We start from the raw sequence: 27,772 nt of genomic DNA, 5'->3' as shown, positions 1-27,772 counted from the left end.
TTGGTTTTGTTTGGTTGGTTTTTTGTCGTAGCTTCTGGGGTAGCCGATTTAGTCTTCAATACTCAACTAGATTAACATGTCAAGTTCTATACCTGTTGCTGGAGAGTAGTGAAACTGCTAACTTGTCTGGGCATTCCATTCAGTGGGATTTTGGTGTCAGGAAAGGAAGCACCTCCTTCACAATAATCTCTTGTGATAAGATGAACCTCTTTGCAGGTGCCCTGAAATAAAATTCAAGTGAGCTGGCTTGGTTAGAATAAGGTAAGGTTAAAGCAAAATGAAGAAAATTAAAGGAGACAGTGGAAGGAAATCCTTTGGAGAATGATCTCTTCTAAGCACAGAATATATTGTGTTTTGTTTCAGATAGCTGTGCTCATTAAAATGCTACAGTTCCTAAGCAATGATTTGCAGACAGATAATACACTGAGGTAAATAATATGTGGTGGAGAGAAAGGATAAATAACTTTTGTTCTTGACTGGATGGAGACACTTGTCTAAGCATATCGTCTGTCATAAATCTGCTTGCAATGGAAAAAAAAACCCTAAATCACAGCATTTTTATTCTGTAAGACAGAATTAATGACATCAGACTTAGGTTTTGCATGCTCTTTCTTGTGTTCCTTCCATTGTATGCTGTGTTTATCCTGTTGTTGTATGTTTGCTGTTATTTATAGGCTTCATCTATATGAGAATCTAACAAAGTAAGCTTCTTACTGGTGAAAGCTGAAGTGTAGGTAAGGTTTTGTAGCTTTCCTAACTTTTAATGGACTGCTAGGTACACTAAAAATGTTTAGCTGGCTTTTAAAAGAAAATATTAAAGCTGTGTCATGCCTAGAGACAATGTTAGTAACTTTTCTCCTAATAATTTTGACAGGGCCCAAGAATATAACAATCTGACTGTGGTATACCTAAACATAACTTCTCTCTCTTTTAAGAGTGCCATGGAAGTGTGATGTACTGCAGTTGAAAGTCACCTAACTGGACAAATGTAGTGTGGCAAGAAAACACATTGACTCAACTGTGTTGTATAGTTGATACACTCCAGTTGTATAACAAAAATGCATGACTGGTGCTAACCAGTTAGTTTCCATGGTTGATACACTTACCAGATGCTAAATATAAAAACCTCACAGTGCACAGGTGTAGCTGAATACTAACCTTAAAGCTTAGCATCAAGTCAGACTTTGAATTAAACGGCAAAATGACCTGAAAGTCTGGTAAAAGAGAAAGTGAGTTGTTTCAATCATGGTGGATGCATCTTGAATGTCTCATTGGCAGACAAATGCTCAAACAATGGTTCACCAGCTCAGGGTTTTAGTGAACGTAAGATACGATTCAGTCGGTCTGTTTGTCTGGGGACTAAAGATACAATGTGCTTAAGAAAAAGTAATAATGAAAAAAAAATTCAACAGCTCTATCCTGGCATTTCTTCCAGTGCACTATATAAAAATACATAAAATTGCTTCCTAATGTTGTGAAACTACACAACTACTCTAGCCATTTATCTACAAACAAGGAAGCAACTGGATCTGAAAGAAAACATTACAAATGTTTTTGGCACTTGAATGGGAAGGATGTGATCCCTTCTTCTGTTTTTGGCAGTCACCGACCTCTTTTACTAACTTCCAGAATGGCTGCATATCTTCCTAAAATTACTTGGAATTTCTATGCTAACGATGATACTGTCATTATGGAGAATTCCGCAATAAACATCAGTGTTTGAGAAGTACCATTTATATAAAAAAAACTTCCATAAGCAAAACTGATTTTTTGCCTGCTGTGGGAATCTTAGGGAGCTTAGTGTGAGACTTATTGAAAAATGTCTTTTTCATGAAAGTGAAGGTATTGCTTCTTTAATAGAACATTAGAAAAACTAGAAGCATAAGGTTTTTATACGATGGAAAATCTTTGTAAAGAATAGAAAAATTTGGACAAAAAAAATCCACAGGGCATTGAGAGCCTTATTCAAAAGCATGCTGCTTTTTCTCATAAATGCGGAAAAAAAAAAATCCTTGATGGTAGGAATTAACTTTGTCGTCAGGAATACATAGTTTGTGTCCAATAAAAACAGGAGTATTAATGGATGTATGCGAAGTGTAAAGAGTATACGAGATTAACGAAACATACCTGCTTAAATCAGTACCAAAAAGAATGTGGTAATACTTCTTAAAATTAAGGCAAAGTAGGATCAATTGTAAAGTACTCTCTTGTCGTAGTAGCCATTGTTATAATGGTACCATTTGGGCCTCAGTACATAATTCTCTGATGACAATGTTTTACTGAAAATCATAGAGAAATGACACTAGCATCAATCCAAACCCTGAGAGCAAAGTTAGAGCTGGTTCATCAGGGTTTTATTCAGTCAAGTCTTGAAGGCCTCTTAGGCTAGAGATTCCATAGGCTCTCTGGAACTGGTTCCTGTGTTCAGCTACTACTTGAAAACTGTAATGTAACTTGTTGCAGGTACTAAAGCTTGCCTCTTGCCCTTTTGTTGTAGGCCTCGAAGGAGAAACTGAGACTCTCCAGTCTATAATATCTCTCTAGGTACTATTTTTCTGGTTTGTGTAGCATTGAACAAAGATACTAACCATTGAGGCTTTTTCCTCCTCCATTTTAGCTTAATTTTTAAATAATTGACCCCTGAAATCTAAGACTTGATTCAGTGACCAGTGATACACAAAATAACATTACAGCTTTCAGTTTTGTGTGGTAAATTTTAGCAGATGCTCTGTGTTATAACCATTGGTACAGAGTGGATAGACAACATTTGAAATATAACAAGATAACCTGACTGTACTGTGGAGAAACAAATTAATTTGGGAGTGATTCTGTTCTGCCTTTATTTAGCAGTTTAGCTGAAGGTGCTCTACTAAGCTCTGGTCCCTATGAATATGAAATATAGTAAGATATATGAAAAAATAGAGGAAAGGGGAATTTTAACTAATGAAGTGTTCAGACTTACTGATATATTATAGACAGACAATTGTCACTTCACATTTGGAATGGTAATCATTTGTGTTGAACTAAATGAATACCTCTTGCAGCCATACTAAGTGTACTTGTGTACACTCAAACTTAATCAGATTTTAATTACAGCATTGAGCTAGGAACACTTCCATATTTCAAGGTCAAATTGTGTTTTAGAAATGTCACCTTTGCATTAATTAGCTGTACATCCTTACAATGACCTAAATCATATAGAAGCATTGATACCCTACATGGAAAACTTAAACTATTTTGATTTCATTTCTTCAGTAACTTTGTTTTTAGTCTCCGATCTTGTACTCTCAAGTTTGAGAGTGTAGTTATGCCAAAAATGCAGGAAACTTCATTAACAGGCCTCTTATTATTAGATCAGAGGATAAGAAGATCTAATTTTAAAAGCAAAGGGGATGCATGTTTTTCAATAAATTAAAAAAAGAAAAAAAAAAATCTGTTTTCGTAGCCTGATGAAAAGAGATACCAAATAGAATCCTCAAAAGCTCTCTAACACACCAGGCATTTAACTCCCATTGAAGCCAGTTTGTGTGAGTCTGTGCGTATATAACATAGAACCCCCTAATGGGTAGCTGCCTTCTGCCCTGCCCCCCCCATAGCACTCAAATGCTTTTTCAGAATATGAATCTATGTTTTTAAAATTGTAATGTATCCAGAGCTATGATTAAAATTAGTTGGTTTACAGTGTAAAATAATATATTTACTGACCTTAATTCTATAGCTTAGCTCTTGTGCAAACACACCAATAAATGTCCATAAGTACTGCATCTGCTGACTAGCAAAATGTGCCCAAGGGAAGTCAACATGATTTATGGACTGTATTTCTTTTCTGCTCATGTGCCCCTCCTTATTGATGGGTGTAAATATTTCTAACGGTTACATCAGTGATTTAAATGCCATTTTAAAGTTTGGTCTAAATGAATATTCTTAATCAGAAGTTGTGATCTGCCATAATCAAGACGGTGTATGTCAGTGTTGTTTATTCTTCATAGGAAACCCCCCTGTGTCCTAATTCGAATGTCACTGAAACTCCCTGTGTGCCCATGTTGGGTAAAGGCCAAATTAGGATACAGGTCCTTGACAGACTTCAGCTTTCCATTTATGAGACCGTTATATATCACTGTATAGTGAAGTGAACATGGCTGCTGAAATAGTAATGCACCTTGGAGATGATACAATAGACATAAATAAGTCTATAGTGGTCTTTTCTGTGAACTGATGGGTGCCAGTCCCACGTAGAGTCTAAAAATTAGTTACACAGCAATTGGTGCTTAATTAACTATGTGTAACAAGGGTTAAAGGAAGAAGTGTTGAGAGTTGGAGCTGACAATACTATTTTAAGTTTTTTTAATGACCTCACAACCTGAGTATTTTCAGTGTAACTTTTTGTATGCCTTTAAAACGCATATGGGAAAAATGGTATAATTTGCCAAAAGCAAATTTCTGCTGTTTGCCAGCAAGGTTGTCATCTGGAATCCCGCAGAGTGGATCGGCAGCACTTTGGTCACTGGACTGAATGCGCTTTCTCCATGGGCTACGCACTAGAGGGGCAGGAGCATAGTCTTTTAGCACTACTGGACAAAACGCCCATCTGCTCTTTCAACTGGGATCTTGAATTGGGGGGGAGGGAAGGGTGGCCTTTGCTAAGCCCTTGATCCTACTGCTGCTTCATGTTTTGTGGCTGCTGTGTATGGGTGGGGCAGTATAACCTAGAAAAATGTCCCTGTTCACTAGCTACTGTGCTGCCAGGCACTTTAACTGCTTCGTAGCTGGCGGGTTTACAGCAAAGCTGCTCTTGGTCTTTATTATACGGTGATAAAGCATGTTCTATCCTGTCAGCACAGAGGAGCTGTGCAGCAACAAAGCTTACCTGGTTAGATAAAATACTTGAGGGTCTTGGCAAGTGGTTTAAAACAAAACTGAGCATGTTCAAAGACTTTAAAGGCACTTAATGTCTGTACAGATATCTTCATTGGAGCAACAAGATGAAGCTTCGCTTGTTCAGACATTTGATCAGTTTCTCTTCTAAAGCTTTACCTTCTCGGACTGAATAAAAGGTTATATTCTGTTCAGCTGAATTCTCCACTGTTTATAAATGTCTGAACCAATTTTATGCAAGTCTTCCACAAAAAGTAGTTCTGAGGGGTGTGTGAGAGACAGTCATTAAAGAATTGGAACAGGCTTCTGTGATGGAAAATGTTAGGCATCCTTAACCACAGATGTAGCTGCGCCTGCATAGGTAATGATATGCTTTAGCGTATTTTTCTATTTCAGGCAAAGATGCCCACCCAAAACCAGCAATGTTCTTTTCTTTTTAGTGTACCAGTTTGTCAAAATTAACTTTTGTTCAGTAGGTCCTCCTAATTTTACCCCAGTATGAAACTCCAGTTGCAATGTTGGGTGTATCAAGGCTGTTGTAAAGATGAAGTATATTAAATTGAGTGTGTGTGTTCATGAAGTCAGTGAGGCCCCTCTTCTAGACTAACAGATGCCTGTGTGGAAGTGGCTGTTGGTGTGTGGTTTTAAATGTTTTTCAACAATCAGTGTTATTCCCTCCCCCTCCCCACCCTTTAGTAATCCAAATTGTAGAATCTTTATTTGTACACACAAAAAGCAAAAAAAAAAAAAATACTCTCTTTTGTTTGGTATGGGTTTTATTTTCATGACCTGTAAGCTTTAGCTGCATCTGGGAAGAAACTACATCTGTTTTGGCCTCATGCATAATACAAATATGGCATGTTTTTAAAATATTTTTTAAAATATCTAACTGGTTTTGTAAACAATAGGTATAGTCTAAAGAAAATGGAAAAATGCATGCTGTATACGTCTGGAAAAAGCTTGCATGCTTTCCTGAAATATGTTTTTCCTAAATGGCTTCAGAATAGGACACAGTGTAGCTTGGGTGGAGCCTCACAGTCTCAGTAGGACTGAGACAGGCTGTTAATTCAAGGGCAGACTCTTATTAGCTTCATGAGCTGCATAATAAAACATACATAGAAAAAAAAAAAAGGTACGTTTTCAAGGGAATTGCATTAAGTTTAGTAAAGGGTCCCCAGAATTACTCATTTTTTGCAGACATGCCGGTACACTGTTGTGAATTATTTTTGCTTGAAAACATGATTATACAGACTCAGACTTTATTTAGTAGGTTACTTATGTGTGGTGATCTAGTAAACACTTCTAAATACTACTCAAGTTTTGTAATCAGGGTATTTTTGGAGACAGTGATAGAAATTGCTAGTACAGTCTCCCCATCCCCCAGCTTTTGAGCTCAGAAGAGTCTAGTTTGCTTGCAGCTGCGGTGGTAGGCATCTTTCAGGAAGTGACCTTGGCTTGTATTAATCAAATTCAGAACACACAGAAAAGCTTCTTGGTAACATGCTGACTTGATGTAAAATTTTATAGCATCCATTTTCTTTTAAAATGAGGCCATCTTATAAAAAGGGAATTTATTTATGATATCTCAACTTAAAGGAATTTCTCTAAAATGACATGGTATTTAGGGAAGGTAAAACAACAAAAGCAAACTGCTCTTTTTACTGAGAGGAAAATAGCTTTTTATATATGTAATTAAGTCTTAAATTACTATTGGCAAAACTGTATTTTAGCCTAGTTAAACTATGAAAATACAGCGTTATTTGATAGCATTTTCACTGGTGTCTTACCATTTTTGAACTAGAGTAGAAAAGCTGGGTAGTAGGGCACGATCTCAATCAGCTAAGATTCTCATGATGTCTTTAGCTTTCTGACTTGATGGATTTTAATCACTTACTGCATCTTTTGTTAGCAGCTCTCAAGGCATTAAACTTAACCTCATGTGTTGAGCTGCTATGCCTATTTGCATAGATTGAGAGAGGAATCTACCTGTGCCTGTTAAAGAAATCACTGGGTGATTTCTTGCCCACCATCTGGAAATTGTTTTTCATTGGCTGCTCTTAAATTGAGTGGTTGACTATTACTGAAGCAGGTTTTAAGAGTTTTGCATGATTATCTTCTTGCCTAAAACTATTTGTGAATTGAGTTACAAAAAGATTGTTGGCAGTATTTTCAGCTGGCATAGCTGCTTGTAAGAGTATCTTGGGATGTACACAGAGGGCTGAGACCAGAATATCTTTCATCATTACAAAGTGCTGTGAAAGCCTTTAAGGTTCCAGGGTTAGATAACTTCCCAATTTTCAAACTGCATATTTCTGGAGAATTAGTAATAGCTGCCACCTGACTAATGTTTTTTTCCCGTAGGTTGTCATGTGCATTATCTTGAACAATCTACCATCTGGTTGGTTTCAGGGTTTGGAAAACTGAGTTCTACTTTAACTGGCATCTTCAACAGAAACCTCTCCTGCATGTTGATGGCATATTTACTCATTTTACCTCTTCACAGTTATATTCAGATTCTTGTTGTTCTTTCTGCAGCGTTTTGGTGATCTGAGTGTGCTAACATACCCGATTTGACTGCTGCCTGTTTCAGAATGGTTTAATTCCATGTTGTTTACCTTGCAAATGTATGCAATGACGTGCCTTTCTACTTGATACCAAGTCAGAGTTGCTAATCGTTCACTTCAGTATCTCTGTGTAATCCTACTCCTTTCTGCTGTGTTGAACATACTCTTAGGTTACTTTGTTACTGAATTTGCCTTAACTACATGCTTTATACACTTCTCTTCATGCTGCCTCATATTATATTGTCCATTATTGCACCAAATGGAGAACTCTTCATCCACGTTGTCACTTAGAGTGCTTTAGTTCTCTTTTCTTGTCGTCTGCAAGGCCAATGAATGGATGATAAATCAGTTGCTCTCTGTGCTTAAGTATAGTTGACACTGACTTTCCAAGATCAAGTGGATGCTGAAACACAATCATAGATTGTGTCATTTGGTATTTGCTGTCATCAGCATTTTCGTCAATCTCCTAGAGAATAAAAACTGGTCCCAGCACAGGTTTTGGGTGGCCCCACCATGGACTGATTCCCCAAGGCAGTAGCCCCTGAGATGAAACTACATTGCTAGTGAGATTTTGACTCTGGAAAGCTTGTGTCGTAATTCTCTCCATTAAAATTTTAAACCAGAACTACTGATTAGGAGATGATGGAAGCTGGAACCATTGATACAGAACAGAGGCATACAGTGGAACAAGGAGCCTGTTCAAATTCTGTAATCTTAAAATGAGTGGAGACTAAGATGCATCTTGCTTTTATCTGTGCCAAAGCAAGACAATCTATCACAAATGTCTTGTGTCCAGACTGTTTTCTACTTCTGTGGCTAGGTATTACTTGTTTTCCTGTGCAAACTGAAGAGCTGACGATTTTTGTACCCAAGAGCCACAAACTCAATGTCCATCCTTCTTTGAGTAGATGGAGGATGCCTTGTTTTGAAGTCAACATCTTGAAGCAGAGGATTATTAATGGCACTGTGGGGACTGGACTGTGGGCAGCAGCGCTCCTGGGTTGCCTAGCCTTATGCCAGGGCAACACCAATTTCTCGTTTGACAAGAAGCAAAGTAAATCACTGGCAGCTCCTGACTGCGCATTCGGAATCCTTTCCGACAATTCTGTGCTGGTCTTCTCCCTCCCTCCCTCCCTCCCTCCCTTTTGCAAGGTCAGTCTTTCCTGTTTGCCCGCACAATCTCGCCACTGACATCTAACAGCTCCGTAGTTCAGCGCTGCCTTGATACCGCCCGTCAGTCCTACCCCCTAGATTGCTGACCCGCTTTTCAGCTAAAACGGGGGTGAGGGGACCCACTTCTGCAGCTCCTAACTTCTGACTCACGGCCCTGCTCCTCCTCTTGTTTCCAGGCGAACTCGCAGGAGGCTGCCGGGGGCCGTGCTGCCCACGCTGCTGGCAGGGAAGGGGAGGCGGGGAGCGGTCCCGCCTGGGCCCGTTCCCTGGGCCGGCGGCGGCCGGGCCGCAAGGAGTTAAGGCCGGCGCTGCCGCCCGCGGAGCTGTCTGCAGCCGCCGCGCTCTCATTGGCTGCGGAAAGGTGAAATTGAAACCACCGTAAACTTTTGACCCTGTAGCAGTTCTTGTGGAACGCCTTCCCCTTGCCAAGAGCAGAGGGTGGTGTGTTGTTTTTTTTTTTTTTTTCTCCCCCCCCTTTTTCCTGTATTTATTCTCTGTGATCGTGCCGTGCCGCATGCGGCCTCTCTCGGGGCGGGGGGGGATGGCGGGAACGACACAAGCACAAGCAAGTAGTTTGCGTGTCCGGCTAACGGTAAAGCTGGAATATGTCCTACTGCGGGTGCCAGCTATCTTCTAAAACTCTGATCAGTAAGCAAGGAGGAGCCCATTTTTCAACTTCCAAGATGTTTTTTTGTGTGGTTAAAAAAAACACAACCCAAAAAACAACCGCCCAACAAAAAACAACCACCAAATTGATGCTGACTATCATGGCTAATTAGAAACTGGGGAAGGGAGGATGAGTCATCAGGCACGCTGGCTGCAGTGAGCTCTGCTGCTTAATAAATGTGTTGTTTTTTTAAAGATTGAAGTGGTTTCTCCTTAATGAAATCCAAGGTAGAAATGTCTCATTATTACTATTTAGTTCATAAGTTGCTATGTTAGGTAGGTATCTCTCTAACTGTAACTGTGTTTCAGTTCTGTGTCTTCCTTAAACAAAAGCATAGAATGGTTTGGGTTGGAAGGGACCTTCAAGACCATCTAGTTCCAACCCCCGAATAAGATATTTTTTCAGTCTGAGAGACAGGTAGTGCCAGCTGAACTTCATTGCCAATTTGCAAAGAGTAAGAGGCCCATGGTAGACAATGTTATGAATTTTTATTAGGGTAGGGTGACTCTAACAAATTCTGAACCTAATTAGAGTGTGTGTCGCTTTCATGCTATGCGGAGTTTGTCACCAAAAAAAAAAATCAAAAATATCTGTGGTCAAGAAAATTCACCTTCCCTCTGTAGCTTTGCCAAACCAGACAAATAAAAGCAGTATTACATTTTCAATGAAGTATGAATACGAGATTTAGTTAATCCACGTTTCTTTTCCCTTAAACACGTCTGTCTTTTCACTGACAAAAGAATAGCTGACTTGGTTACTTTACTGCATCAGCTGCCGTTTTCTCCCTCCCCCACTCTCAGGCACAGGTACCGGCCTGCTGTTCTTGCTGGAACATTAAACTTACTGAATGTTAAGTGTCACTTAATCAAGGAGTCACTCAGCACCTTACTTAGAGATAACATTCAAAACTCTTCCTCAACAAAGAAACTTGATTCCTGACTACTTCAGGCTGATGTTTTCACCTCTCTAGTGGCTTGTTCCTGCAAATAGTGTCACCAGATTTATGCAGTGTGTTCATTTTCCTAATGAGAGGTTAGGGTGGGGAGGAACTCTCAGCTGCTGTGATTTGGATTTTTTAAAAATTCACTTCAATAAGCAGTTCAGTGGTTAAGAAGTGTTTAGCTTACGGCAGTAAACTAGGATAGTAGCACAAGATTGTGAAGGTTCGGAGAGCTGCTGTTCTCGCTGCGGTCTTATCTGGGAATTGAGGGAGTCTCCTGGAGCATTGCTAGCAGCATCCAGGGAACAATGAATATAATATGATTAATAGCAGATCCTCTGCCCCCTCCTGTGTGCAATTCTCCTTGCAACTGCAGAAGAAACATAACGCTTGTAATGATAGTTGGTGGCCTCCCTGTTTGTTCCAGCTAGTGTTTCCAAGCAGCAGCTATTATATAGTTTATTTTTTTCCACTCCCTGTGATTCTTTGTTCTGTCCTCCCTGCGCCTGTGTGCATCCTGTCTGCTTCTCATTGTCCGTTCTGTGGCGGTTCGTCTGTCTTCATAGTGGAGCTGCACTGAAGCTGCAAATCATATTGCTTGTCACAGTGAAATGGAATAAATGCTCTTCTAAAGGAAAGAAGAGTGAGTAACAGCTCTTAGGAACTAAGAATCATCGGTGAACTCTATTTCTGAAGTGTCATTTAAATGTCTCTATCTGAAAGGCTTCTCTTGAACAGTTGCATGATGGCATTGTGGTAACATTGAGTGCGCATGCCTTTTAGCGTTACAAATGGGTGACCACTAAAAATATTACTGCATATGCTGGTAGTAGAGTGGGAAAGTGGCAAAAAATGAACACTGATTCTCAAGCTAAAGAAACACAAACTTCACCAGATTTATAAATCCTCTAACTTGAAAGTATCCTGCTTTGGGGGGCATGTTATTGAAGACTATTATTGAGAGCTAACCGCTGATCATGTGAAAAATCACTACTGTAACCTTTACTTCTAATGCAAATGGCCAGAAAGAGGGGTATCAGGTATACTGTCAATGCTTTTTGTAACCAAAAACCATTAAATGAACAGTCACAAACTGAAAATAAGGTATGGAGTTCTATACTGTTTTATTTTGTGTGTTTATTTAGATTAGATTTTGAGGTTGGTTACATCTTCCCGTTTTCCTCAGGGGGGAGTTGCCAGCCACTTTGGAGCTGCCCTTATAGAATTTTCTCCTGCCACCAAGATTGCCAAACTAGGAACGAGAAATTTAAAAAGAAATGCACGCCAAGGTGTTTTCGTTATTCTTTCTATTATCTAGAGTAAACAGTTCCTATTGTCATGTTTTACTGAAGGATGGAAAGATGACTTAGAGGAAATTCTAAAGCACAACTTTTCAATTTTGGAAATTATTTTATATTCCAAAACTCATCAGTACTTCTATTGTGTGCTTCAAACTTCTGCTGGCTTATATCCGCTCAGTCTCCTGGCTTTGATCACGGAGTTGTATTGTGAGCTGGACTTTTGGCATCTGGCATTAACGCTTGCCACTTCCCCCTAAATCAGCTCTTAACTGTCATGCTGTCACAAATGATGCTGAAAAAGACTATACTAGTTGAAACATAGATTTTTTGTTTGTTTTTAAAATATTACCATTGTATCTCTGTCTTCTCTGCTCTTATTTCTGTTTCGGTTGGTGAACTATTTGCAGTCCAAGTGTTTCATCATGGAATGCAATAAGCAACTTTTTCTCTGCTTCTTCCTCAATAGGTTCATCTCAAAGCTGTCCTGTCTGCATCCTTGTTGCAGATCTTCAGTGATGAGTGAACTCTTGGTCCTCTGCAACAATAATGGGCTGGGTTTCTGGAATGTAAATCCCTCTTGGAAGAGCTGTATTAGATATGGAGACGTACTTTTTCTAAGAAATAAACATTGATCATATCTAGAGGTCCTCAAAACCAACTTTCAGGTCCAGTTTTGCTATAGCAGCAACTTCTTAAGACAGTAAAAAAAAGAAAAAAAAATCGGTGTATTCATTCACCTTCTCTGCCAGCATCATAATTTTTGTAAGTTCTCTTGCATGCCATCGGGATGTAGCAAGATGAACAGGTGCAAAAAATTATAAGCTGCAGACATGTTCATTCCTTTAAGCACATGTGCACATACATACAGTCTTCTTTCCCTGGCACTATAGTTCAGGAATCAGTGTCTAAGAAATCGTCCCCCCACCCCCCACCTTTCTTTTAATATACAAAACAGTATGTAGAAAACAGTGTTTTTCAGATAGAACAAACTGGTGTGATCTCAGTGAAGCAGACCTCCTGCTGTGAGTTGTGTTTCGCCGCCCGCACTTTCTTGAAAAACGCAGTAAATACAGGGATTGGTTGCTATAGCTGAAAGGACTTTTTGCTTTTATAATCTCTGTAGGTTGCATTATCTATACAGCTGTTGCTCATAAATGTTTCTGGGTTGATATGCCCTAATAGCCAGCTTGTTCCCAAGTCTTCTGAGACCACAGAAGAATGGTAGCTTTCCTTACTGATTTCTACTGAAGTAGCAGACCAGGGTATTTACTCTGCAGCCTTTTTAGAGGAGTCTGCTTTATTTCCAGCAGAGTTTAAAACTGGTTTTACATTGGTCGTTTGGGTGGGGGTCTTGTGAGTGGCAGTAGGACAGGACAAGATTGCTTAAAGAAATTCTACATGCTAATGTAGAACCCTCTCTGCCATTTGCATTCAGAGTTTTTTTGTGTGTGTTCTGGAAAGCTCTTCTTATCTATCCTATTTTGTCATTAGCTCTGATTTCTTTAAACTTTCCTTCTAATGTTTACTGAGTGCTTGTCCTTTAGGATGATAATCAGCATAACCTATCTGGCTATTTCTCAAAGCAGTACATAAATTTTAAACAGTAGAGAGACCACATCCCTGAACAGATGGAGGAAGGAAAACAGAAGATTGGCTGAAGTGCTTATAACTGTTGCATTTGCTCATTTGTGGTATGTGGTTGTCCTTACAGTAGTCTGCTCAAGTCTAGATCTGGAAGGCCAAGACAACAAAAGGCATCAACTCTACAGTTTGTGTTATCAGAAGTTCTTCATGATGTATCACTGCACCATGCCCATTGTTCACTCTCTCCATTCAGATGGCAGTAGAAATGCAGTTTTCTTCAAGATAAGTAAATTTAAAAGCACAATACAATAATCCTTATAATAACACTGTAATCCTTACAGTAAGACAGTTTTAGTTCTCAAGGTACAAATAGGGAAAGTCCCGATAAATCAAGGATCTGACAAATATAAATAGATTCAGAGCAAAAATTATGTGCCAGCAAAAACGGTATGTCTTTTGTCTTGCTGGCTCCACATGCTTTTGTAGTCTTTTGGTAATGATGCAGTGAAAACAGAGGACAAGTATTTTTCATTTTAGATGTTACAACTTAAATATATTCCCATTTCCAGCACCAGAAGAGACAAGTGTGGAACAAACAACATTCTTTCATAATAAACCTCAGGGCTGTGATGTGATAGACAATAGGAAAATTAGTGATGCCGATTTAAATTTTTTTAAAGCTTTGACTGTCCTAGGGAGGAAAAAGGGCCATGTGTACTGAATGTGGACAGTTACAGAAAGTTTATTTTATTTGAGGAAAGAATTTCTTACGTCTTACAGTAGGAGAAATAATGTTGCTTTTTATTTAATGCCTATTTAACGTAATTATAAATTGAGGGGGTAAAACTGAATTATCCTGGCTATGCAAATGAAATAGGAAGGGGAATAGTAAGCTCTGTGATGGTCACAGTATCATTTTTAATTGATCTTTCACTGCTGTTCATAAGAAAAACACCCATGTAGATAGCAACATTTCCAATAATACTGGTTTCAGGAATTTTGAATTAATACTTTTAAATGATTTTTATTGAATATATTGATAACTTGAATTACACTTCTTTTTCTCTTTTCCAGCTTCTTGTATAGAATATTTATTAGGTGATTTGTTGTTTCAAAAGTTGTCATTCCCCTTTTCTCCACAATACAGTTTAAGTAGGAAAAGCAGTTCTGTCTCTTTGTTTTAGATTTCTTTTGGTTTTCCCCCTTGATTCTCTACCACCTATTAATGTCGTCCTCCTGGGTCCTGTGTCAACATTGCTTGCATGTTGTTGTGACAGGATTAGAATTGAGGATTTCAGTCATAGGAATCTTATTCTGAAGTATCTAAAGTTGAAAAAGAAGAAAGTTAAGATCAATGCAAAGCTTGCTTAAGCTTGCTATAAGAGCCAGAAGAGAGCATTTGAAGAGAGAATTAATGTTTCAGGCTTTCAGAAACTGAATAACAGAGCATGACAGGTAAGGACAGACTGGAGTCTTGTGTGTTTTGTGGGGAGGACAGTGGGGACATCCTGTTAAATGAAAAGCAAAACCATTTAAAATTGATTTTAAAAAATCACTTATACAGTTAGCATGCGTATGATATCAGACAAGTTACTAGGAGACTAAAAAGCATTTTGCATTTTTTAACAGAGAATATTTATAGTTAGAGTTAGTAGAGTTTATATTTACAAGGGTATTCTGTGGTATTTATTAGTTTCCTACTCATTCCTGGAAGCTAAACCTCCCTTTTTACCCTTTTTCAGTACTGAATAAAGCAAGGCTTTGATATGATATGGTGAATTCTGTGTTTCTGTGACGAACAGGTATTGATAATGAACACAGTAGTGCCAGAAATGCTATCTTTATTTGAAGGAAATAACCCTTCTCTTTTGCTTTCATGTTATTTTATAGGTATATAGTATAAATGTTAATTATGTCTTTTCAGGTATGTAGAGGACATTTCTGATCTTTCTAGAAGTAAAACATTTTAAGTTGTAATTCTCTTTGTTTCTTGCTTTTACAGTCTGTCACAGCAAGATTAATACTGTTTGATGATACTGTTTTACGTACTACACTTCATGCTGTCTTCATAGCGTTCCTCAGTGGTTTCATAAAATTTCAGGGTACCTTCTGAAAAACTTTGAAGGCTGCTAGTCATTTATTGGCTCAAAAAGAGGAAAATGTTGGCTTGCTTGACTGTAAAAGCAAAATCAGTGTTTGCTTTTAGGAAACTTAATTCAGCGTGTCTTTGAAGTGCAATCGTTAAAAAAACAGCTTTTTTTAAAGGTGTTTTAAATTCAGTCCTATAAACTCACAGACCTAAGAAAATTTTTTAGTAGTGTTTTAGGATCTCTGATGAGAAACTGACGAACTTCTGCGCTGCCTGTACTGTGCGATAGTTATTTGCAAATCCTGAACCACTGCAGTTTGCAGAATGATATTTTAAGACACCAGTTTCATTGTGCTTAAAGTGCTCCACTGTGATGTGTGTCATCTTAGAGGCTAATAATGAGCAATTTGTCAAAGAGTAGCTGGCCATGCAGTAATGGCAGGGCAGTAAATGGTAATCCCTTCACTTGCCCAAAGATAGTAAGAAATCCCCACTCATCATCCAGAATTCAGCAAAGATTCTTGAATTTGAAGAACAACAGAGCTAGGAAAGATGTGTAAAGCAGTAAAAATCATTGTTTGGTATTTACTGCAAAATTGCAGGATTTGTGGCTCTTCTGTAATCCAAGGCAGTGTTATCGTTCAGAGATAGTGGTATTTAACTCTTCTATGACAGATGGATGAAGTTTACCTCTCATCTGAACTAAACTTCACTTTAGTTTTAAGTGTGACGGATTTTACTTTAGAATTAATGAAATAATCTAGCAATCTTCCTAAAAGTTGTGAGGATAGAAGGAAACGTATTGTTTAAAGACTAAGAAAAAATTTTAGAATTTCTTAATGAAGTAGTGTATATCTTCCGTAATGCTTTAAAACTTAAGACTTAACCAGTTATGACTAACTTGCATGAACTATTTTCCGTTTCGCAGGATATTTTCCCTGGTCAGTAGTAGGTGCACTGTGGTCCTTAGTTTTAACAGTTTTTGTCATTCTTAGTACTTCTGCTTTCCTTTTTTTATATGTCTGTCACAGTAATATGGGATATATTTACTAATCTGTCTCTTTGAAGGTACCTATTCTGAAACATCCATATGAGGATTATAGCATTAAGTTGTTTGTGAAGTTAGATATTTATTTTGAAACAACATACATGTGTTACTCTTCACTATACATCTATACTATACAAGAACTATACATCTTCTTGCTGGTCTTAATAGGCAACATATTTTAGGTTACAGCCTTTTCATTATATTTTCTGCCTTGATTGTTCAGCTCTAATTTCACATCAGCAATGTTAGTTTCAGAGCAGATGCAATGATTACTATAAATTAAATGTGCAAGGGGACTTTTTTGTACTTCATATTCTTTCTTATGGCATAAAAGATCTTTTGTATTCTGCTGAAACTTGATAGTTTGCTCTGATTAGTGCTTACAATCACTTTTGCAATTAAAGGATGTTATTTTGATGTTTACGTTGGTACAGATAATGCAAGTTAATATTACAAAAAAAGCAGTTAAGTTGCCACTGCTTTCAGCAGTTACTGTTCTGGTTTTGTAACATTGGTGTTCAATGTGATTGACGAAAGATCATCTAGATTACTTATCATAACTATAAGTAGTAGACAGTGTGTAAAAAGCATGTCTTTTTAAAATAAAAAAATGTGAACATTGTGGGTTATTACTGACGGTCTTAGAAAATATCAAGTATACTGGAACAATAATTTTAAATAGGAATTGCTCCAATTCAGACATCAGGTTTAACATAGATAGTAGTACCAGAACATTCTTAAAAGGTGTCTGTTGAGCAAACAGAGATATTTTATCTGTTTTTCTTGGCTCTGTGTACAGTGCACACCTATGTTACTCAATAACTTGGGAAATAGTTCTAAATAAAATTTAGGTCTTATGAGTCTTCTGATAGGACAAAACACATTTACTGTATCTTCCTATTTGAAGTTAATAAAAATATTCAGGTAAAAGATTTTTTTTCCTGCTGAAGATAAAATTTTGAAAGAAATATTACTTTCAGCTTTAGTATTTCTACTGGAGCTGGTGATAGAATTCTCATTGAATTAACAGAAACAGACTTAGACCAATGCTAAGTGCTTCTGAAAATCCCAGTAGAAGTATATTAAATTTCAATGGATCAAAATACTTATTACTTAAACAGAGAGAGGGGAAGGCATTGATATGACACGTATATTTCATGATCTTTCAACACACTGAGCTTTTAACCTGCTCAGGAAAAAACTAGCTGATACTCGTAATAAAAATTCACGAAAGACTATCATAGTGCTTCAGACTTAGCTGTGGAGGAAGAAACCTGCTAGTTAACATGGTAATCGCAGTGAAATTTTTAAAGTACGTTTCACTGTTTGGCATAATAGTGGTAGCATAGTAATAATTTTTCATATACCCAGAATGATAAATTATATGTGGTTTCAAATGGGGGAGCTGGGGAATGAACAGGTTTTAAGTGGACTACACTGTAGATTGGGATGATTGATGTATTTATATCACATTAAAAAGTAACATTTCTTAATGGAAAGTTCTTCCAGTCTTATCCCTACCCCACCCTTTTATTGTACAGCTAATGTTCCAAGACTTTGCTGGGCTAATGCTGCAAGATACAATTAGAATTTTATGATGAGTGATTTACTACAGCAGAAAATGTTCTTCAAGTAAAACTGGACTGTAAAAAATAAAGAATTGGTAGTGGATATAAGAACAACTGTTTTTTCTCTTTCAGGTTCTTTTTGACTTGGTTTGATGTTGAATGTGTCCATCTTGGTAGAGTGTATATATTTGAGTGTTCTATGTAACTTTACCTGAGATTTTTGGAAATACTTCCATTCATTTCAGTGTGACAATGTTGTCTGTGTAACAGTACCCTGCTTTGGAAGTTAAAATTTGAAAATGCTAAACTTTTGACCTTGAGTAGATGTTGCCATGTATAATGTGTTATATTCAGCTGGTGAAGTAAAAATTACATTTTTCTGGGCTCTAGTTTGTGGAAAAAATAGTGTGTATTGGGCTGTGATGCCTGACAGCTGACATTTATCAAGAGTAACATGAGCTTTACTCATTCTCACATTTTTAAGCAGCTTTCAAAGCTTTACATGTATACACATGTTCAGCATATGTCTTGCAGCTTTGAACATTTTGTTCTAAAGATGTTAACTCTCATCAAGATGAGAATCCAGACTATAAACCCATAACGATTTTCATTTATCAAATTTAGTCACAACGTTAACATTTTGTAAACTGGCACTGTGATATAAAACAGGAAGAGTAATGTTTAAAGCTTAAAAATACTTTTCCCCTATTATTTTATTGAACTTTAGACCAGACTTTCAGTACCTGGGATTGTTCTGAATATATGATACTCTTTCAGAAGCATACATTTTCTAGAAATCATTAACTTAAATACAGTAAAAATGTTATTTCTTATGAGAATAAAATGCTAAAGCTTCTCTTTGAAAAAGAAAACAAGATGCATTTTCTTTTCAAGGATGAACAAATTGTCTGGTAGCCATTTTGATATCTTTGTAAACAGCTTGTGTGCATTGGCCACATAATGAAAAACTTGTTCTACTTGCTTGAAATGTTGTAAAGAATTACGTGATTGTCTTGAAATGTTCAAAACTCTGTATGTAATTATTCTTGCTTAATAATCCTCTTAAAGAGAGAATTGTCTGGAAGAAATTATTATTTTCATATTTGACAAATTTTGTGCTAGTCTGCATAGTTTGCTGGTCTATTTTTAGACTCATAGTTTCCTGTTACTTCAGTAACTCGGTGTAGTGCTAAACAGATCACACTGGTCTGATGCCAGGGAACTCGAAACTGTAGGTAACTCCTAAAGATAAAGTGGATGGGTATGACTGTAGGTGATTCCTAAAGATAAAATGGATGAGTATGATTGGATTGTCATCATTTTAATTGCTGACCAGTGGTGTAAAGTACATTTCTTTCTCCCTGCTTACTCCTCTTTCTTCCTAAATACTTCATACTAATACTACTAACATTCATACCAAATACTTTTAGTTTGTCACTTCTACATGGAAGTAATTTCAGATACCTAAGAAATAATCTTCTTTCTTTAAATAATACCCAAATTGCTAAAGTCAAAAGATAAATTAAAGTCTGAAGCTATTCTGGAATTCAGACTTTGCTTTCAGTTTGTTAAAAATGAGAGATTCAAATGGGATTTCTTTGCTCCAGTTTGAAAGCAGCAGGGTTGTAAATATTAGTTGATCTCAAACACTCTGAAGAGACATAATGGATTCACCGTATTTTCTGTGTTGTTTTGAATTGACCTCAGCCAAAATTTTGGTCATGATTGTAGCAACCCTCAAATCCTCCCCATTTATTTGATGAATTTAAAATGTGGAATTACTTTTGTCAGATTGTGTCATGTATAACCAGGTATTAAAGGCATACAGGCAACAAACAAGTCCAAGTAAGATGACAGTAGAAAATATATCTCTTTTTTAAGCTCATTGGTCTTGAAATAATCCATATATTTTAACTGTGGTCCTTAAAGGCTTTTTGCACGTTCATTTAAAGAAATGAGTGCGTTGATTTATGACATTTTAAAATTTCAAAATTTTAGACGTTTTTGTTTAGTGTTTTGTTTAGACTCGTGAGAACTCTAAACTGATGTCTAGTAAAATTTGGTCTTGCAGACAAAATAAGCTGTATGAATAACAGAAAATATCCTTTTATAAGCAGGACTAAAAAGGTAGTGTAGTTGTGCCAGCATGATTGTTTTTAACTATTTGTGAATATCTGTATATTACAGGTAGTTCAGAAGATCCATTTTTCTCTTCATCAGTATCTCTCATAATTTGACTGCACTTTATGGACTACTGGTAGAATGATGAGCAAATGGATCTCTTATAAATGTTAACTTTTTCCATTGTCAGAGTATATTTATATACTTTTATCCTGTAAAGTCTTTCTTCTATGCATCCCTCCCTGTACATGCTCAAGAAAACTAATATTTTGTATATATAAACATCTCTTTACTGAGGAAAGCTGCTGTTATGTGACTTTCCTTGAGATATTTTGCGTTACTGTGTTGAAAACCCATGTGATTTCTTTTGCAATGACACGTTGTCATCTTGGTGGTGGTGGTGTTTTGGGGATTTTTGGTTTTTGTTTTGTTTTTTTCTTTTGAGGGTAGTAAATAAAGTATTTTGTAGTAGTGACTTGAAGCTCATCTGTCATTTCTTGGCTAGCCCCATTTGTAGAATTACAGTCTTTATACCACAGTTGTAACACACATGTTGCCAAAGTGGGACTGATGGAGGGGCAAGCACATAAAGGTCTTAAAAGTGAGCAGCTTGCTTAGTTAGATTTTGGCATGCTTTCTTAATTTTATACAAGCTTAAATATATGGTAAGATATATGTTGGATGGGAGCATATTTCTTCCTGTAAAATTTTTGTTGCTTTATTTGTTCTTTTCCTTGTGAAGTACCTGTAGGCATTATTATGTAAAACTGTAGATGCTAAGAATGACTGAGGATATAAATCCTTTGTTTTAAGAAGCATTTTGTAATAATAAAAATGGATGAGTAGCTTTATTTTTATCAGTGCTGGTCACTGCCACTGAACAGCAAATTATAGTATGGAGCATGGTGAAATTAGCATGCTGTAATGAAATCCATTTTTGTGCTGTTCTGTTGCTACAGTGATTTTGTGCAAAACATTTTGCTATTCTAAATGAGTGAAAGTCTTAAAAGTATAGTGCAGTACAGGTACAGTATTTACAGTGTATTCTCTCATGGGTTGCTTGATCAATGTTAGACAGCTTTTCTACTTTCAAATATTTCACAGATATACATTCATTCACTTACAATCAGTCTAGAAAAGGAAGGAGGTGATTAGCACATGGGTAATTTTTGAATACATTGGCCACACTGTATTATCATTCCCTAGTTAAGGAACTTTTATACCTATTGCACAAATGTTTGTTTTTACCTATACGGTAAAATGTATCAGAATGTTACTATGCCACTCTTTGCAGACTTTTGTCATTATAGTGGCTGAACATTCCCAGCTGAACATTTGCTTTAAGTAATTTATCTGATATTGGGATGTTTTAAGTCCAGTTCGTTTGTTCTGAGGTGGGTGTAATGTAGAGATGGTGTTTTATTGGTTTAATAATGCTAATAAGTCTTCCTGTGTAAACAAGCCTGTAGTTTTTAGTTTTACAGATCCTTTCTATGCATAGCTTCTCACAATGCACTGAGGATGGTCAAGCACCTCTCTTCATTCATTCTCTAAAATACTTGGTTTTTTCCTAGGTTCATTTGCTTATTTTTGTTTGTTCATGACCTAAATAATAATAACATATTTTTTCTTGAAGCAATTTTGACAATCAGAAGTCACAGATATAATGTTGTAGTTTTTAATATTTTTCATATTAAAATACTTATCAGTTAATATAGGAAGGAAAACACAATTGCTTTTTCTTCGCGTTTTTGTGTCTCTGTTGCAGGCTGCAGTATTGCCTTCCCTGCCCCCCCACCCCCCGACTCATTATATTTGCTCTTTCTCTTCAAACCCCAACTGTGACAGTGACACGACTAGCAAAGCATCTCATTTTTCACTTAAAAAGAAAAACGTATTCCATTCCCCCAGCACTGTAAAAGAAAATTTGAAAATATCGACAGTTTACCTTGAAGTCTGACTGAAGAAAATGGAGAAGCAAGGCGCTTAAATCTAGAAGCCACTTCATTTGGTTTTGTGTTTTGTTTTGGTTTTTTTTGTTGTTGTTGTTTGTTTTGTTTTGTTTTAAGGGGAGAAACATGAGTTTTAATTATACATGGTTGTAAAGAGGAAATGCAAAAAACAAACCCCCATAAACCTGAGTTGCACAATTCAAGGTTTCACTGAACTCTCTTCACTCCCCTTTCGTTGACCTCTGGCTCATACATGGTTGAAGCTTTGACTTTTAGAAAATATTAGATGTTCAGAATGATAGTGCCGTGTTTATCTCACTAGTTTTTCTGGGGCTTAATCTATTACTAGGAGGGCTTCCTGGTAAAGCTCTGTCAACAAACCTTAGTGAAATCACATTTCATACTGACAATGGAGTCTCTATACAAGTTCCCTGAGTAAAATAGGTTATATGGATAAACTTATTTTTGCCACTGCATTGAAGCAATTCCAATATTAAAAAAAAAATAATCTTCTTACAAGTTTTAACAAATGTAAAATGACAAAAAATATTAGATCAGTCTGAGGACCATAGAGGTCACACAGTAATTCTGTGCAATTTTCTTTTTTTCCCCTCAAATAAGCTTTCCCTATTCAGAAGTCATGCCATGTTGGTTGTTTTTCTGCAGAATTTTTGTTTATTCATGCGCTCAGTGATACTATTTTTTAGGATAGCTTCTACCATCTTACTATGGATGGAAGTCAATGAAGGTATGAATATCAAATTCACTGGTCCATGGCTCCTGAGAGTCCCTCTGGATTCCTGTGTGTCAGCAGGATCTATACTGGTCACCTGCCAGTCCTCTGATACAGTAGCCGTTTTTAATGACAAATTGTGCAGTTTGGCCAGCAGTTCTGAAGATTCACATTTGAACCCCTTCTGGGATGACGGGTGTCCTGGTCACTGATTAACAGCTCATGTGTCTATTTGGTTTAATTCTTCCTCTATAATTCCTTAAAATTAATTTTGCTTCTCCAGCCAGTTTGCTATAAAGGAATGCTGGAAGTGGGAATCTCTCCAGTATCTTCAGTGGTCAAGGCCAACATGAAGAGATTTTTCAGAGCTATGGTTTTATCCTCTCTGAGAGCCCATTTTATGCCTTTGCCGTGAAATCCACCGTCTTCCTAGCTGGTTTCCTGCTTCTGATGTGTTGTTTAAATATCTTTTTATTATCAGTTGGAGTTTGGTGTGAGGCACTCGTTCTTTTTTTAGCCCTGTATTTCCTGTTTACATTCAATTTATTGTGTTCTATGGGTGTTTCAGTTCTTCCCATGTAGACAAGCTTTCCACTTTTTAAGTGCTAACCTTTTCCCTGTAGTATCCCCCCTTAACTTTCTTATAGATCTGTATAGGTATTTTTTAAATGTTTTTGTTCTCTGCTTCAAAAGCAGTGTAGGTGTAGCAGCTGTTATCCAGAATTCACTTGAGAGCCTGCATCTTTTTTGCGTCTCTCCCTGTCTCACCGTTGTCATCACGGTACAGTCATACAGTGACAGTGTAATCACTTTTCCATCTTGAGGGCTGGGGGTGTGTGGTGACATCCTCACATATCACTACAGATGTGTAAATTAATATTCCACACTGCTTCTAAGCTGCATATTGTTTTTTAAGCACAACTAACTTTATAGGAGAATAATACCATCTTTGAGAATTTCATTGATTTGTATACACAAATGCTTAACTGCTTAATGTGATGACTACCTTTTACTCCCCCCCCCATTACAATGTTGTAATGTGCTACAAATTTTAGAATAAATGTGTCATGCCATCTGTATGTCTTTGTTTAATGCAGAAAAGTGTTTTGGCAGAATTCTAAGTATTTATGAAAATTAAATCTTCACTCGATTCATATAGAGTAACTCAAGACTTCTAAGCTTTAAATAGCTGGGAATTTGCAGTGATTGTCTTGCTTGCTCAGTCTCTTTAGCATGCCAGTGCATGTTCCTAGTAAAACAAGTCATATTATAAATGAAGCTTAAGATTTGAAAGGCCCTCTTGAATTTACAGTAGATTTATTCAAAGCCGATTAATTCAATTTTAAGTAGTATAGTTTAGTATAGTTGGTCTTATAAAGATCCCCTAAATACTATGTCAAATTTGGAATTAAATTTAGAAAATCTTCTACATTTTAATCGATGAACATCTGGTGACTTCTAGTAAGAATTTGGTCTTTTTTGTTTTCTGCTGTCTTCACTTCAGTATTTCTCTGAGATTCCGATCTAGTTACTCTGGTGGTCAGGCAATAATGTTTTTGAGGTCCTTAGAAATGCTAGGCTTTGTTTGTTCCATGGATTTGCCCTTTTTGATCTCTTTTATAAAATGTGCCCATCACACCTAGCTGGTTACTTTTTCTTGTTCTGCAGAGACTCGTGTTTTCTTTTCCTGTTTTCTCTGTATTTGAGTCTGTTTCATGACTTCTGCCTCATTCTTCTGAAAACTGAATACAGCTAAGAAATCCAGCAAGAAATAAGACTAATTTAGTTATAGGACTTAATGCTTCCTAACTGCGTTTTACAGAATTATTCACATGTTCATGTTACAAATAAAAAAGGCTTGCTCGCCTGCCTCCCCCACACCCTCCATTACAGCCGTATAAGGCGCCTATTGTCTCCATTCATATTGAGATGTCACAGATGTGTACGCTCTTCTGGGTTCTTTTCTCTCTTGCAGCTCTAATGACCGCTACTCCTTTGATTCCTTTCTCAGGCAAATTGGCATACGCTATACAAAAAGAAATTTAGGTCACAAATAATCTTTAAATTATTCTACTCGAGTGAGAGGAAGATTTAGCTGTGTATTTGTATATACCGGAAATTTATGGCAAAATATGGCAAAATTAGTTTTATCCAACAAATACTATTTTGTCATCTCGGAGATTGTTGACTTATAAATATCACGAAAGGAGTGTGCAGTTTTAGTGTGAAATATGTGTGCAATTAAAAGAGTTTTAAAGCTATATTTATGCTTTTTTTTCTTAGAAATTAAAAGAAGGTGTGTTCACCTGTACTGTTAAAACAACTAGGAGTATTAGGAATATCTAATTTTAAACAAATACTTGTATTTTTATGTATTCTAATTTCAAAATGAATATACATATTTTTGTTCTATTTTGAGAGTAGCTACCCTCAATACCAGATTCTGTATCTGTCAGGATGGTGAATTTAGGGTTTAGCTCTGAGCATGGATGTAGCTTTCTTTGAAGTACCTGGAACTCCATGTGTGTTATGACTCGTGGCTCTGTACACTGAGATGTCATGGTAGGCAATTTGTATTTGCTCATGGACCATATTACTTGCACAGATATGCAGACGGTTGAATTGAGCAGGCAGTAGCAGTGATCTTCTGTTCACTAAGAATGATTTTTCTGTAAGCAAATTCCTTTTTTGCATGCTCCTCAGATATGCTATTAATATGTAGAAAAAGCAAGCGTTTACAGAAATAGGGAACTATTTTGTGCTTTGCATTACATCTCTGAACTGTCTTGTACCAACATCGTTTTATGGTTGGCTACTTTATTTTCCAGTAAAAACTAGCGTTGTGTTTAAAGTATACTAGCTGGTCACACTCGTCATCACTTCTGCAGGCTGCGTTTTGCCTGTTGTCTAGTCCTATTTTTTAAATTAAGAGCACTCAAAAGGTAAAAAAAAATCCACAGATACAGCATCATTTCTAGTTGTTTTACAGGATGCTGTGATTAAATCTAAACACGTTAGCCAAGTTATTTAAGCTGCTTCTTATTATTGTTTGTCTTTATTGTTGTTTTGTAGTAACAGAATACTATTCCCTCAAATATTTGTGCCCTTGAAAGTGTTGTGTATTTCAGCTGGCTGCAAATTCATGACAGCAGGCTACACAATTTATGACGTGCTTTTTTTAAGAGGTTAATCAATGCTTCTGTCCAGTTCTAGAGGCTTGGTAGTGTGGTGTGGTATGTTTTGCAGAACTGGCTTTGAGTATTTAGGAAGAAGGACAGAAATTACTGTGAGCATATTTTGGGTGGTTTGTATCCCAGCTCATCTGCTGTGGACCCAGAGCACTACTGGCAAGACTTACTTCTGTCTGTTCATTTGTTTGTATGTAACTCTGCTACTAATACCAAAATCTGTCTTTGAAGCATCATAAAAACCAGAACCAAAATATTTCGGTAAGCATGCTATTATGTTTTCTTGGTATTTGTGCTATGGAAGTCTTGAGAGATTGGAGTTTTTCCAAGGTTAATATCAGAAACTAATTTGTTAATTGTGTAACAAATTGTGTTCCTATAAATGCAGAACAAAAGATTGTTGTCTGGACACTAACATAAAAGATTCTTGAAACTGCAGCACTGGATTGCATACTTTGTAGACCTAATTTTGTGCCATTCATAAAAGTGAAGGGTTTGCTTTTTAGTAGTCAGAATCAAAGAGGCTCTTTCTATTGATGGCCAGGACATTCCAGTAAATTTTGAAGTTGTTCTGATGTATTTAATATGCAGGCATTTTCACTTCAGAGGTCTTTATGTTGAGTGTAAGAACTTGCCTCACTTGGTAAGTTTCGCTGAAAATGGTACTTGCACAAAGGCAAAATATGACAGAGATGTGTAGAAATACTCAAAAGCATCAGGACTGTTCTTCTCAAGCATTTGCGATTTCCAGCTGTTGATAAACTTGTGTGCTGCTTAATACTTTGTGACTATTCAAGTGGTAGGAAATGGCAGATGAAGGGAACAGGCTGATAGGCCAAATGTACGGTGGGATGATTGATGACAGTGCTGTTTAGGGCACATAAGCACTAACTAGATCACATCTGATCTCCCAAGATGAACAGTTGCCCAAAGTAGGATAGGGGGAAAAAACTATGATTAGATCATTGCAAAAATTCTAGATTGCATACAGCTTGTAATTGAGAGACTTCTTTTTTAATTGAGGCTTGCTTTTTAAGTATGCAAATACAAAGGGTAATTAGAATGTTTTTTTTTTCAGCTGTGCAATTCTAATTAAGAAATACTTTTGCTCTGCAACTTGACACTTGGAAGTGTTTACTTCTTCAAATAAGCGGTTTTCTTAAAAGCCTTTCTCCATACCTACTGAATTGATGAATACTTTCAATTCACATACAAGATTCAAAGACTAAATTGGAAATACTGGGGTTGAACATCTATTGCTAAAAATAGCTGTAGAAAATTTAACAAGTTCATCTGTTTTGAATGCTTTTCTGATTATTACTTGTAGAAGTTCAAAAGCTGGCATTAAACTTGGCATCTACTTGGTGTAGAGATCACATGTCAGAAACTGATAGTGTGTACAGTTAATGTTTCACTCTGTCAAAACCAGTCAGTTTTTCCCTTTGTCTGAAGGCATTTTGGTATTGTTAGAGATTTTGATCCAAATGTAAAATGACTTCTGTCTAAATTTAAGCTTGCAATGGACAGGCTTTCACAAGGAAAGTGCTGATATTTTGCCCAATTTTTAACTGCTGCTTTGGAAAACTCAGGTTTTGAACTGTTCTCATTCTAAACATGTTTTATATAAAACTGTGATCTCTGTAAAAGGAGTAAGATTTTGGCACGATAGGGTGTGATTCAATTGTAACAATGCCATAGTACTAAATGCGTTAATGCTAATTGTAATACTATAGTTGTGTTTGTCTCTCTCTAGAAGTCCAGCAAGCAGTCGTTGCTTCCATGAGACACTGGTAGGGTAGAATGGCAGAACAAGAAAACTGCATGTACATAATAATATAAAAATGTATGTGAACCCATTCAGAGTCTCAGGAAGGAGAATGGACTTGCTGATGGCACATTCAGAGCTTCAGGAAAGGGAATGGACTTGTTGATGACTTGGAGAGGGATCACGTGTGTTTCATGAAACAAA

The 27,772-nt window shown here is 36.8% G+C and overlaps 1 protein-coding gene across 8 annotated transcripts in view; it reads left to right on the top strand.

Moving 5' to 3' along the window:
- NCOA3 (nuclear receptor coactivator 3) overlaps window positions 1-27,772 on the top strand; it is an 85,374-nt gene that overhangs the window by 19,671 nt on the left and 37,931 nt on the right. The window contains exon 3 of one of the 8 annotated variants that reach the window (XM_063350480.1): window positions 364-428. The exons of the other annotated variants lie outside the window; for them this stretch is intronic. The gene's annotated coding sequence lies outside the window, so the exon portion shown is untranslated. The remainder of the gene's footprint in view (window positions 1-363; window positions 429-27,772) is intronic. 8 annotated transcript variants of the gene reach the window in all.

The sequence above is a fragment of the Chroicocephalus ridibundus genome, chromosome 12 (assembly GCF_963924245.1).
Source record: "Chroicocephalus ridibundus chromosome 12, bChrRid1.1, whole genome shotgun sequence".
Classification (NCBI taxonomy): domain Eukaryota; kingdom Metazoa; phylum Chordata; class Aves; order Charadriiformes; family Laridae; genus Chroicocephalus; species Chroicocephalus ridibundus.
Note: the sequence above shows the minus strand (reverse complement) of the source record. Positions and strands in the feature narration are given on the sequence as shown.